Below are 13,552 nucleotides of genomic sequence, written 5' to 3' on the forward strand. Positions count from 1 at the left end.
TGTTTAGTGTTCATCTGTAAAATGATCATGCAGAATTAAATAGACGCAGTTGACTTGGCGATTTTCATTAACATCTTCAGAGTGTTGTGTTGTGTTGGAGAGATTGAACCCTAACTCAATACGATTACTTTCCATTTTAACACCCGGGGAATTCGAAGAAAAAATTATCCTGAGATTAGGAAATTACAAATGTATTCGACTTGACACTACTATACTAACACACTCGTGCTTACCCCATTTCAGTTTGGTCATCTGTTTGAGAGAGCTTCTGATGAAGAGCGCTCCAAGGTGACAATCTAGAACTACATTATCGAATCCCACCCTTCGTTTTATGTGGTCAAGTGATTAATTGGCTGCAGTTTCTAACAAGTTTAATGACTGTGTAACGCAGCTGTTTTGGAACCATTTTACGGTCATAGATTGGTGAATCGCAAGTCCAAGTTGTATGTGTGCACTCTGCTCTAAGAAAAGCAGTAAGCTTTAATTTCACCACTCACCCTTCACAGTGTATATATATATATATATATATATATATATATATATATACATATATATATATATATATATGTATGTATGTATGTATGTATATATGGGAAGCAGAGTGGTGAAAAATTTATAGTTCTCCAGATTTGAACCGTTTAAGTCTCAACATTTTAAAGTTTGTAAAACCTTCAACAGAATTCAGGTTAAAGGTTTCATGCTTTCATGGGGGTCCACATCTTTTGAATTGAGACTTACCTCTTTCAATAAAGCAATAAATTAGATGTTTTGATATTCTGAGCTTCAATCTTTTCAGCTGAAAATTTCTTAGGTTCAACAATTTTTTAATATATCTAACTATTTGATTAAAAATATGATCCTGCTATAATATGAGTTTATCTATATTTATGTCAGTTATAAGCTTAGGTGAAATTAATTTTTTTAATATCACTATCCAGAAAGGTGGTATTAATATCTCGTCCTCTTAGCATTATTTGCTTGAGTTTAGCTAAGGGTTTCCTTCAAATTACTCCTTTCCAGTCCGATAACATTGGTACAGTTTGATCCATACATCAATGCACTTCCTCTTTAAATACTTATGTAGGATTGCGTCAATGTAAAAAAAAATAGTATTGTTATTATGTAAACTATATGCTAAACAATGTAATTAATTTATGTTAGTGTAGCAGCGTGCACAGACTTCATAAAGACTTTGACTTCCTGTTCACCAAATCCATAAACCCTGTCTATTTTGGTTCATGTTTTAATCCACTGCATTTCAATCGAATATCTCATGCAATAATGCATAATTCACCATATATCACATATGGTAATGCATACTTGTTGACATCATTTATTTTTTAGATGCACATATATGGTATGCTACCTTTTATACTGACTCAAAACTATATTTTTCATTTAGACTAGGACATTTGCGGTACATATTTAGGTTATTTGCATCGTAATTTCAAATCCCGCCGAGGTTTATTTTTGCTTTTAATCATCCTGGAGTCGATAAAATAATGTGCCAGTTACGTACTTAGCTTAATATTGTCGGTTATATAACTCTCTTAAAACTGTGGTCTTGTGCCTTCGTTAGAAATAATTAATTTTATCGCTTCACCAAAGTAATAATGTTGATCATTCTATTATGTCTTAGTTAAGATGTTATGACATTTATCATATTCAAATAAGTCCGGTCTTAGTAATTATTTCCAACATAATTTTTTAGATTCATCCAAGAAGTAATTAACATTATTCATCAATGTCGCATACATTGGGGAAATTAGTATATTAAAGAAAATTATATTCGCTTTTATCTCAAGTCGTTATGAAATTCAGAAATTTCTTGCATGAAATAAACATTGAAGTAAATTCTAGCAGAGAATTATTATAAAATAAGTAATCTGAAATATTGCTGATGGTTTGTAAAATAAAATTAAGTAGGTTTGTCCTGGAGAAATGGGAGTTCTGTTTTTTTTTTCTTTTTTTCTTTATTTTTTAGGAGAATTCCCCTTCCGAAACGAAACAGTTACCTTCTAATCATTGCATTCAAAATTACCTGATTAGATTAATGTTATTTAATCAAATAACAGCCACAGCTTTGGATAACAGATTAGTCATAAAAAAGAGAAAACAAATGTTTAGGTAGGTTTTGGCCTAAGTGAATTTTTGCAGAAATTTGTATGAGTTGTATGTCAGCGAATAAGTAAAAAAGGATTTTTAGCGGGTTTCTTTGATCTCGACTGTTTCTAAATGTAGACTAGGAAATTCGCTAACCAATAGCATTTCCCAAATATTATGAGATTGTTCATTCAAAAGAAGGATTATAATATCGTAACAAAAACAGAGCGATTTTTTTTTAAGTTGCTAAGACTGAAGGAATAGGCGAGCCAATGATCTTTTCAGGCTCTTCGCCACTGGTGAGATTGATGTCATAATTCTTCTCTTTAAACTGTTGCAGTTCAACACCTACCGGATAGATATGAGCAGGGGAAATATACCAGAGGATCGACGTATATGAGACGTACGCATAGTGGTTAATGCGGGGACAGGAGGATTGGGCACAATAAGGGTACCATGTGGTGCACAGACAAGTGGGGCTATGACGCCTGTTGATGACAACTTTCTACTTCGTTGCGAATAGAAATTCAAAATTATAAATTTACATTAAACTAAATATTCTGAAACAGAAGGTTAGTTTTTCTTCTTCATGAAATCGTTCCGTAAAATATTTCTGATTAAGGCATAATGCATGAAATTTGGAGGAGGGTGCTAATCGATTACATCGGCCCTAGTGAGTACTTCATGCGTACTTTCATCAACGCCTGAAGGATTAGAAACACAATAGATCTCGGCGGGATTTGAACCAAGAGAGTAAAGAACCAGCAGAAATAACGTAAGGCACTTTGTCGACTCTCTAACGATTCTGACATAATCGTGGAACCTGTATTTGGAGGATGGGACAATAAGAAATTAAATGTTCATGCGTATCACTTTAATGAAGGCGTTAAAATACAAACTATTTCTGTAATAGTGGTATCACACAATACTAGACATTTTTAAAGAAATAGTACAAACGATGGTACTCTTAAAACTCCACGCCTGCTATCACTCAAAGTTGAAAGGCAATATCGGCTATGGTGGATTTTGAACTCAGAACGAAAGGGAAAGAATATCAAATTTTGTAGTACGTAACTACTTTATTTGGGATTCCACTTTTTCTATCCCTTACGCTTTATTATATGTGAGTAAAGTGTCAAGAAGAAATTTTGCAGAAGTGAAAGAAATTCTATCCCGCTTACTGGTATATTCCCGCTAAAAAAATACATTGAGCGCATTTATGTTTGTGTAAGGCATATTCCTCACTTTCTACACAGAAATATTTCCATGGGCGTTTTAAAGAAATAATATCCAAATTTTTAAAGGAAAGAATTACGTTTACTTCTAAGTACATCTTTCATTAAAATGTAGAAGTATGTACATATCGAATAGAATTCAAATTTCCCCCATGGTACACACACATTGCTAGTTTCATATTTAGGATTAAAATCCATGTAAAGCATGTAAAAATGTGGTCAGTGGTGACACAAAGATTAGTTACATCTCTATTCCCCGGGTGTCGAAGTTCAAATTTCATATATTGTGTTTTGTTTTTATCACCTGTCTCTAATCCTTAACAAAAAAATTAAAAAATATATAATCTCCAGTAAGTCTGACACATCTGGGTAGAAGGACTAAAATAAATAAAAATTAAATAAAAGTATGTCTTAAATATTTCAACATGGAAATATATATATATATATATATATATATATATATATATATATATATATATATATATTTCCATGGATATATATATGCATATATATAACACTTAAAAATAAATAACAAAAAATGAAATTAAATTAAATGGTCTTGCACTGAAATAGTTGCATTTAAATAAAATTTCCATTTATTTTTTTGTTCTTCCATCTTCTTGTTCCTTATTTTTTTTCCTTTTTATTTATACTGAAGTTGATCCTGCATTCGATCTAAGTTTTATTATTATTATTATTACTATTACTACTTTGATCTATGTTCGCTATTAAGTGTTTGTTTACCTTAATCAATAATAAATATTTCAGTTGACTGATCAGTAAATGGATAATTATAATAAAATATAATAGAAAATAAAGGTTTATCATTACATTTTAATCAATGAACTAATTAATTGATTATATACTTTCTCATCTTAGGAGACTATTTTTGATACTGAAGTTCTTAGTTTTCATAACTTTCAGTTTAGTTTGGGATTATAAATTAATCTAGTCAGTTTTATTTCTCTCAACATTTCTTAATATAATAAAATAATACACAGCATAATATTGTAAATTCCTATCTATTTCTATCATCAACTGAAAGATTTATGTAATAAAGGAAGTTGTTCTTACAGACATTATAGATTAAAAAGATTGTATATCATTAACTTACACTTGAGAAGTTATTTTTTTCTTTTTAACGTGGATATTTCTAATTATTAATTAAAAGGCATTTAAACTCACTTTCCTTAAAATTTGTTGTTACAATGTTAATATTTTCTATTTTATGAGACATACTCAGAAAAAAGGGAGGGATCTTCTTCAGTTTCGACGATGATTCAGTTGAAAACCACTGTCCTACTTGCTCATTGAATTAGACAAATGTACTAATTCTAATGCAAAATCAGCCTCATAGACGTAGGCGACAAGGCTGACCGTTTAAATTAAAGGTATAGTCCATCGGACTGGATCCAGTTTCCGCCAACGCAAATTCATTCAGAATATTTTGTAAACTAAATTTTGATATTTCTACATTTTCATTTCCTGTTCAAAATATTACTTATCCACATTTTTTTACAAAATTCTTCTCATTTACAATCATTTCTTTCTCTTATTTACACATCAAATCGTTTAACATTTTCTCAATGACTGCATTATACTAAATTGTAAACACAATTTTCTTTGTTTTTTATTTTTTTTTTATTTTTTGCAGAATAAATAATAATATAACCTGTTCTCTGATGAATCATTTTTCCATCAATTTACTTAGAATTATCCACGTTAAAAAGAAGAAAATATATATATTTATAAATATATTTTTCTGTTAATAATTTTCCTAAACATCTTATTTCAGAATTGATAACAATCAATTATTTTCCCCTGTAGATCTTTTCAACGACTTCAAAACAAAACAAAAAAAAAATAATATATATATATATAATAATAAAAATATAAAAAAGTACAATCCAAACAACAAAAGACCCAAAGTTCTTCAGATATGCTTGGAGTTATATTTACGGAAACAAAATCCATCAACATGACAAGGCATTGCATTAACTTCTCCATATGAAAGGATCTGCGCGAAATTTTTATTTCACCGAACCGAAAATTATTTCTCTCTGCAATGGATATTTTCCTTCTCCCACAGCAACTAACTTAGGTGAGCTACTTTCTCTGATGCGATGGGTTTGCTATATATATATATATATATATATATATATATATATATATATGTATATATATACACATATATATATATATATATATATATATATGTATATATATACACATATATATATATATATATATATATATATATATATATATATATATATATATGTATATATATACATATATATATATATATATATATATATATATATATATATATATATATATATATATATAATTCTGCCAACATTTTTACCTATCTCACCTTTTTTTAAAAAAAAGAACTTGGACCTTAAACTAAAAAAAAAATATTGATTGAATGAAAAAGTAATATAAAAGCCAAAACAAAACAAAAGAAAAATAACAAAGGATAAAAAAATTTAAACTATTTTCACAGTTTATGATATTGAGTTCGTACATTTGTTATTCAAACTATTTTTTTTCTCTCATGTTTATATTGTATTATATCAAATTGTAAAACCAACCTTGTAACACATCTCACATTGATTTTTTTCCCTGTTTTTAGTAAATGTTTTAAATAAGTTGAAATTTGATGGATTTTTATTTTACTTTCTCAATGTGTTTTGTTCTTCGTTCTTTGTTAGTAAACAATTTGTTATTTAAAATTTTGCTTATTTCATGCTAAGATAAACTATAGCATATGCATTTTGGTGCAGGTGTGAAATATTAAGAGTGAGAAAGAGAGATGTGATGTTAGCTTCTCTCAGATTACTCCGGTCTAAGACGACTATGCAAGGCATAATAATACTTATGCACACACACGCACACACACACACACACACACACACATACACTAATCATAAGACACATATACATACCATAGACATTTCAAACATAACAATTTTTTAATTATATAAAAGACAAAATTACTACAAAATGGTTAAAACTTTAATTTATTATCATTATTATTATCATTATTATTATAGAAAGCGCGTGTTACTTTACTTTGATGTTTCTGCGTTAAGGAAATAAGACTAAAAATCCCAGGGTTGTTGAGTACTCTACAATTACTAGAATAATTACCTCCTCTCCCAATTTTATCGTTGTGTATATTGGCTCTGCTACTTAGGACAGACAAGGTTTCCTGTACTTAAAACAAAACAATATCCAAAAGCGCGAACTACTAGTGATTCTCATTAACATCCATTTTGATTACCTTCACTATGTTGGAGAATACAAAACTGATTCTATTATTTTAGAATGTATATATAGAATAATGTAAGACAACAACTATCGGTATATATATTTTTTTAAAAATGGAACTCATAAAGTTATATATGAATATTTATAGTAACTTTTAATGTATTCATTTCTAAAATAATTCATTGTATTTTAGCATTAAAACAATGTAGATGAAGTATGTATGTATATATATATATATATATATATATATATATATATATATATATATATATATGGGGTGTCCCAAAAGGATGTGCTCATTCTTTGAATTCTCAGCCAGTACTCGTGCATTTTGTGTTCAAGTTGATGTTTATTGATATACATACAATCCTAAAAAGTTAAATTAAATTCAGGAAAATAAATTTTTGTAGAAACGATTATTTATTGTCATTTCGAAATAAATAAAACAACAATACATTAGTAATCGTCTGTCAAAGAGTGACTACATCTTTTTGAGACACCCTGTATATATATATATAATCTTCGTGAGTTAAACTGCAAAAAATATAGTATTGATATTTATTTATACCTTAATGATTGATAATTAAGCAGCGTCGATTAGTTGTGTGTGTGTGTGTGTGTGTGTGTGTGTATATATATATAAGAGAGGAATTTGAAATTTTGGGTCATCTCATTCTAATTACTGATTGCAAAGTATTCAAAATTGAGTGAAACGTGACTAAAGATGCGTGTTCTAGAGGATAGGGTGTTTAGTGCACGGGTGCTAGGTTGCGTGTAGGACAAAGTGGCACATTGTCATCTTGAGCAAATCTATTCATTGTATGTTATTACAGAACATCCACCTGAAAAGAAGTAAATAGTGGCAGGTACACTGGAGTTGAGTTTGGGGCCCAGTGTTATGGTCATGTGCTCTCAGATAAATCGACTTATATTCAGTAAGGTCCAGTTCTTATCATCCACTAATACGGGGCAGATAATTAATGGTGTGTAAGCGAATATGCAATATATATATATAAGCATATATGGAAATATTTGCGTGGCACACACATTTTTATGTAAATATATGTACATACGTACATATATTCCTGTACTTCTATGTAAGCATGTATGCATGTATATATATATATATATATATATATATATATATATATATATATATATATATACTTATATGTATGCATATTTATGTATGTGTATGCGTATACACATATGCAAGCATTTATACAAATGGATGCATGTAGATATGTGTGTATATATATATATATATATATATATATATATATATATATATATATATATATATATATATATATATATATATACACATATGAACGTACGTATGTATATATATATATATATACATACATATGTGTATATATATATTCATATGTATGCATATATATATTTATATGTATGCATATACATGTGTATATATATATTCATATGTATGCATATACATGTGTGAGTATAAATATATGTGTATACATGTGTGAGTATATATATGTATATTCATATATATGCATATGCATGTGTATATATATATATATATATATATATGCATACATATACATGTGTATATATATATATATATATATATATATATGTATATATGTATATACATGTGTGTGTGTGTATATACATATATGCACACATATAACAGAATAATAAAATAATAATAAGTGCACTATCGCAAAAATTAAAATGCAACAATTATATATAACTGAAAGCATACAAACTATCTAATCAATTGCAAGTACAAAATATATTAGTATACCTCTGAGAAGAAGAGATTGAATGAGATGGACCCCATCCCCCTTAATATTGTTTTTCTGTCTAAATTTCCATGCCGGCATTGATTAGCAGAGAGCTTAAGACAATCAAGTAGACAGTATATGCGGGGTTGGATATATATATTTTGAATATTCTCATGTATAACATATGAAAATTCATGTCGTAACCAATACACACATACACACAATGTAACTATACATTATTCAGTGTACGTGCAGATATACGTTCATAGTATGTATATATTTCATGTATATTGTAGATTCTTAATTGCTTACGTGATTGTTTAAAATATATATATAAATATATATAAGGATATATATATATATATATATATATATATATATATATATATGTGTGTGTGTATATGAATGTATGTATAAGGATATATAAGGATAGGGGACATGTATATATATAAGGATATATATAGATATATATAAGGATATATATATATATATATGATATATATATAAAAGTATGTATATATATATATATATATATACACACACACACACACATATATATATATATATATATATATATAATACAAAGAATATATATGCATGTATACACACATACATGTACATACATCTACATGTGTATATAGATGCATATCAGGGTACAGTACGTTAGAACAATGAACTACAGACCATATAGACATAAGAACATATTTTTGTGTATAAATACTTGAAATATATTTGTATATACAAACACAAACAGACACACACACACATATGTATACATGCACAAATATTGAAATGTCATTTTAACAATACATATTCCATCTGAAATCAAATGAGATTCTTATTATTATACACCTACAGTAGCTAACCCTCATCGGACCTCCCACCTCCAAAACTTCTAACGTATAACATCCCGGTACCAGTCTAGCCGTTGTCTGCACAAGCCACGGATTACAGTGTACGTGTATACTGGCCACAATTTAGTACTGCCTGCTGTCCAGTGTACTTCGAGCCTTAACTAGTAGTGCTAGGGCAATTAAACAATAATGGCTTTGTACTGAGCCATTATTAAAACAATTTTTCTCTCATTTTTGATAATGCCTGTTTATTAACTTGATACCAGAAAACTATATGTATATAAATAAGCACAAGCACGTCCGTGCGTGTGCTTAGATAGATAATTTATATATACGCTTTTTTTTATATAAATAAATTCATCTAGCATATGTATTTATGATAAATACAACAAAATACGATCATATGATAAATACAGCAAAGTATCCGCCTGTTATCCAGCCGTTTATCCCTCCTAGCATATTTTTCAATAATGCATATATATTATAAAATGATACTATTAATTTTATTTGGTAATTGGAAGAAATTTTAGAGCATCCTAGAAAATGCTTTGCATTAATTGATCAGGTAATTTGCCTAACAGGTACAAATCCTACAGGAACATCTTCACCTTTCGTCTTTTCATATTCGATAAACTACGGAACCAGAAAAGTACTAAGTTAAGTAATATTAACTAAACTCATCTCATCTAAATTGGTAGCATTGTGTCAAAATGAAGAAAACCAGTGAAATAGCTGCACTGGCAAATGGCTTGGTAAAATTTGAATTAAATATCCGCCGAGGTAATTTCCGGATGAGAGAACTAAGTTACCAGATGTGTACTGTTGTACTTGGTATAAATTAACAGCTCCTCTGGTCTTGTGACTGAATACGGAAATTCTTATATATGAATATTTGATAACTTAAAGTGTATGATTATATACATGTATACATATGTAAAAATAAATTGTTTTATATGTACGGTATATTTATAGTAAATACATGTGTGCGTGTGATTTCTTCAAAATATGATAGATATAGAATTTACACAGGAATAACATAACATTTATATAGCATTTATAAAAACAATATATAGGTAGAATATAAATTGTATATCTATATTTTTGTGATGTATAGATGTAGGTATAGACATATATATTCATGCATACAAAATGATATATGTATTTCATGTACAATATAGGAACACAGATCACAGAATATTTATAATAAACATAAAATTAAAATAACATGCATAGGAATCTTATGACTTCAAATTCGAAGACATTTCGGATATATTAGGAAAATATTAGAATGATATATATTCGTATTTTGTATACAAACACACACCATAAATAAATATTTGCATGTTGCATAACTTACACATATAAACATATGTATGATATACAAATACAAACAGTTATACATACATATGGATACACCATTTCACGGACATATAAAAAATATATTAAGGATTACAGTTAACAAGGTCATACACTCTTTCAATATATATATATATATATATATATATATATATATATATATATATATATATATATAATATTTTATAAATCATAAATGTATAAAAAATATATTGCTTATATCATATTATTTTTCTAATATAAATACCATATTATGCTTCTTTCGTACATAAGTTGTGTATATAATGTATATAGCATACATAAAATAAATACCTGTAAAATATCATATGGAATAGTACACGTTATATAGAATAAGTATTTTACACAAAAGTGAATTTAGAAATATATTATACGTTTTGTCAAATGTGTGTGTATATGTGAGAGAGAGAGAGAGAGAGAGAGAGAGAGAGAGAGAGAGAGAGAGAGAGAGAGAGAGAGAGAGAGAGTGTATCACAGACACGCACAGACATATATAGACATGCAAATACTACATATCTACATTCATGCATGAATACATGTAGTAAATATTTTTAATGCATATAATACAAATAAATTTAGTAGCTGTTGTTTGGTAAATGATAAGCTCTCACAATTTCACAATTTATATTCGTATCCCTCTAATACATTGCATAAATATTAGCCCATCAATTTGCAGAATATTAGTGTTAATTACATGGAATAAATCTGATTTAAATTGGAGGAATTTATTGACACGAGCTGGTATCAAATTATATTGGATTTGAATGAGATTTAGAAACAAAATGTTGTGTGTATTCGAAATTAATATTTCTATTAATAGAAATATTATTTATGCTTACACACACACACACACACACACACACACACACACACACATATATATATAACATACACATTTATATGAATATATATCTGAGCATTGTATATAAATATGTGTATTAGCATTGTATATAAATATAAACAATGTACTTAGATATATTTATTTGTATATTATCTATCTATCTATATATACATATATATATATATATATGTGTGTGTTTGTGTGTGTGTTTGTGTGTATCCACAAACATTGCATTTATTCTTATAATACTTTATGTGTATATTATATACATATATATAATCTCAGACACACACATACATACACCTATATACACGCACACATTACCAGTTCATTTGCATATGCCATGACAGCAAGAATCATACAAGCTAAATTTTACACACGCAACATAGACATGTATATTCGCATATTTTTTGTGTGCATATACATACGTGGTTGTGATTATATAGTATTTTATTCTTTTATTTTTTTCAAACATTTGACTGCGGCCATGATGGAGCACTAATTTCAGTGGAGCAAATCGACCTCGGACTTATACTTTGTAAGCCTGGTACTTATTCCATGAGTCTCTTTTGCCGAACCGCTAACTTACGGGGGCGTAAACACACCAACATCGGTTGTCAAGCGCGGGGGTGGCAAACACAGACGCACATACAGACACACACGCATATACAAACACGCGCGCGCACGCACATACGCACGCACGCACACACACACAAACACACACACACACACACACACACGCACGCATATATATATATGTACAACCGGCTTCTTTCAGTTTCCATCTACCAAATCCAACCACAACGTTGTGGAGAATACACCTGCTTAAGGTACTACCATGCAGTGAGATTGAACCCGGAATCATGTGGTTGGAAATCAAGCTTCTTACCACACAGGTACGACGGCGCCTGTACATAAATGAATTGAATCGAATTGAACCAGTTCCAGCTCACATTCTAAGGTCATAATGTGACACACACACACACACACACATATAGGTGAAAGTGTGGTTGTGTGGTGAGAAGCTGGAATCCCAATAACATGGTTTCAGATTCAGTCCCACGGCGTGGCACTCTCGGTAAGTGTCTCCTACTATAGACTCGAGCCGACGAAAGCCTTGTGAGTGGATTTGGTAGATGGACAATGAAAGAAGCCCCTCGTGTATATAAATATACATACACACACACACATACACACACACACACACACACACACACACACACACACATATATATACACGTCAATATTTAAATAAACGCTCGTATATGGTACACACACAGACACACACACACACACACATGTATATATAAAATAGATGAGTACATAAATAAATACATGCATACGTATTTAGGTCTCTGTGTATGTATGTATGTATGTAAGTATGTATGTAAATATTCTATATTATGTGTGTGTGTGTGTGTGTGTGTATATATGTGTGTGCAAACTAGATACATAGATATATGTATATATTAATGTCTGTGTCTTTGCGTCTGCTTGTCCTCCCCACCACTGCTTCACAACCGATGTTGGTGTGTTCACGTCCCCGTAACTCAGCCGGTTCTTTCCAATGAGACCAATAGAACAAGAACTATGCATACAAACAATAAGTCCAGCAGTCGCTTTCTTCAACTAAAAAATTACATTTTTAAGGCGTCGCTCCAACATGGCCACAGTCAAATAACTGAAGCAAGAAAAATAATAAGAGTACCCTCCTTAACCTTATAGCCATATATATATATATATATATATATATATATATATATATATATATATATGCATCCTCTTTCCCATACATATATATATTGTATATACACTTATATATACATTTATGTAAATGCGTGTATTTTATATCTCATTAAGCATACATGCTATATACAAATACAAATTAATATACTATAGAAAGAATTCGTGATAACTTATGCACTTAAATATGGTTTGCAACTATATATATTTATGTGTATGTACACGTTATATCTATCCATCTATCTATCTATCTATCTATCTATCTATCTAGCTATCTATCTATCTATCTATCTATCTATCTATCTATCTATCTATCTATCTATCTATCTATCTATATATATATATATATATATATATATATATATATATATA

The sequence above is a fragment of the Octopus bimaculoides genome, chromosome 19 (assembly GCF_046866305.1).
Source record: "Octopus bimaculoides isolate indiv1 chromosome 19, ASM4686630v1, whole genome shotgun sequence".
NCBI lineage: Eukaryota > Metazoa > Mollusca > Cephalopoda > Octopoda > Octopodidae > Octopus > Octopus bimaculoides.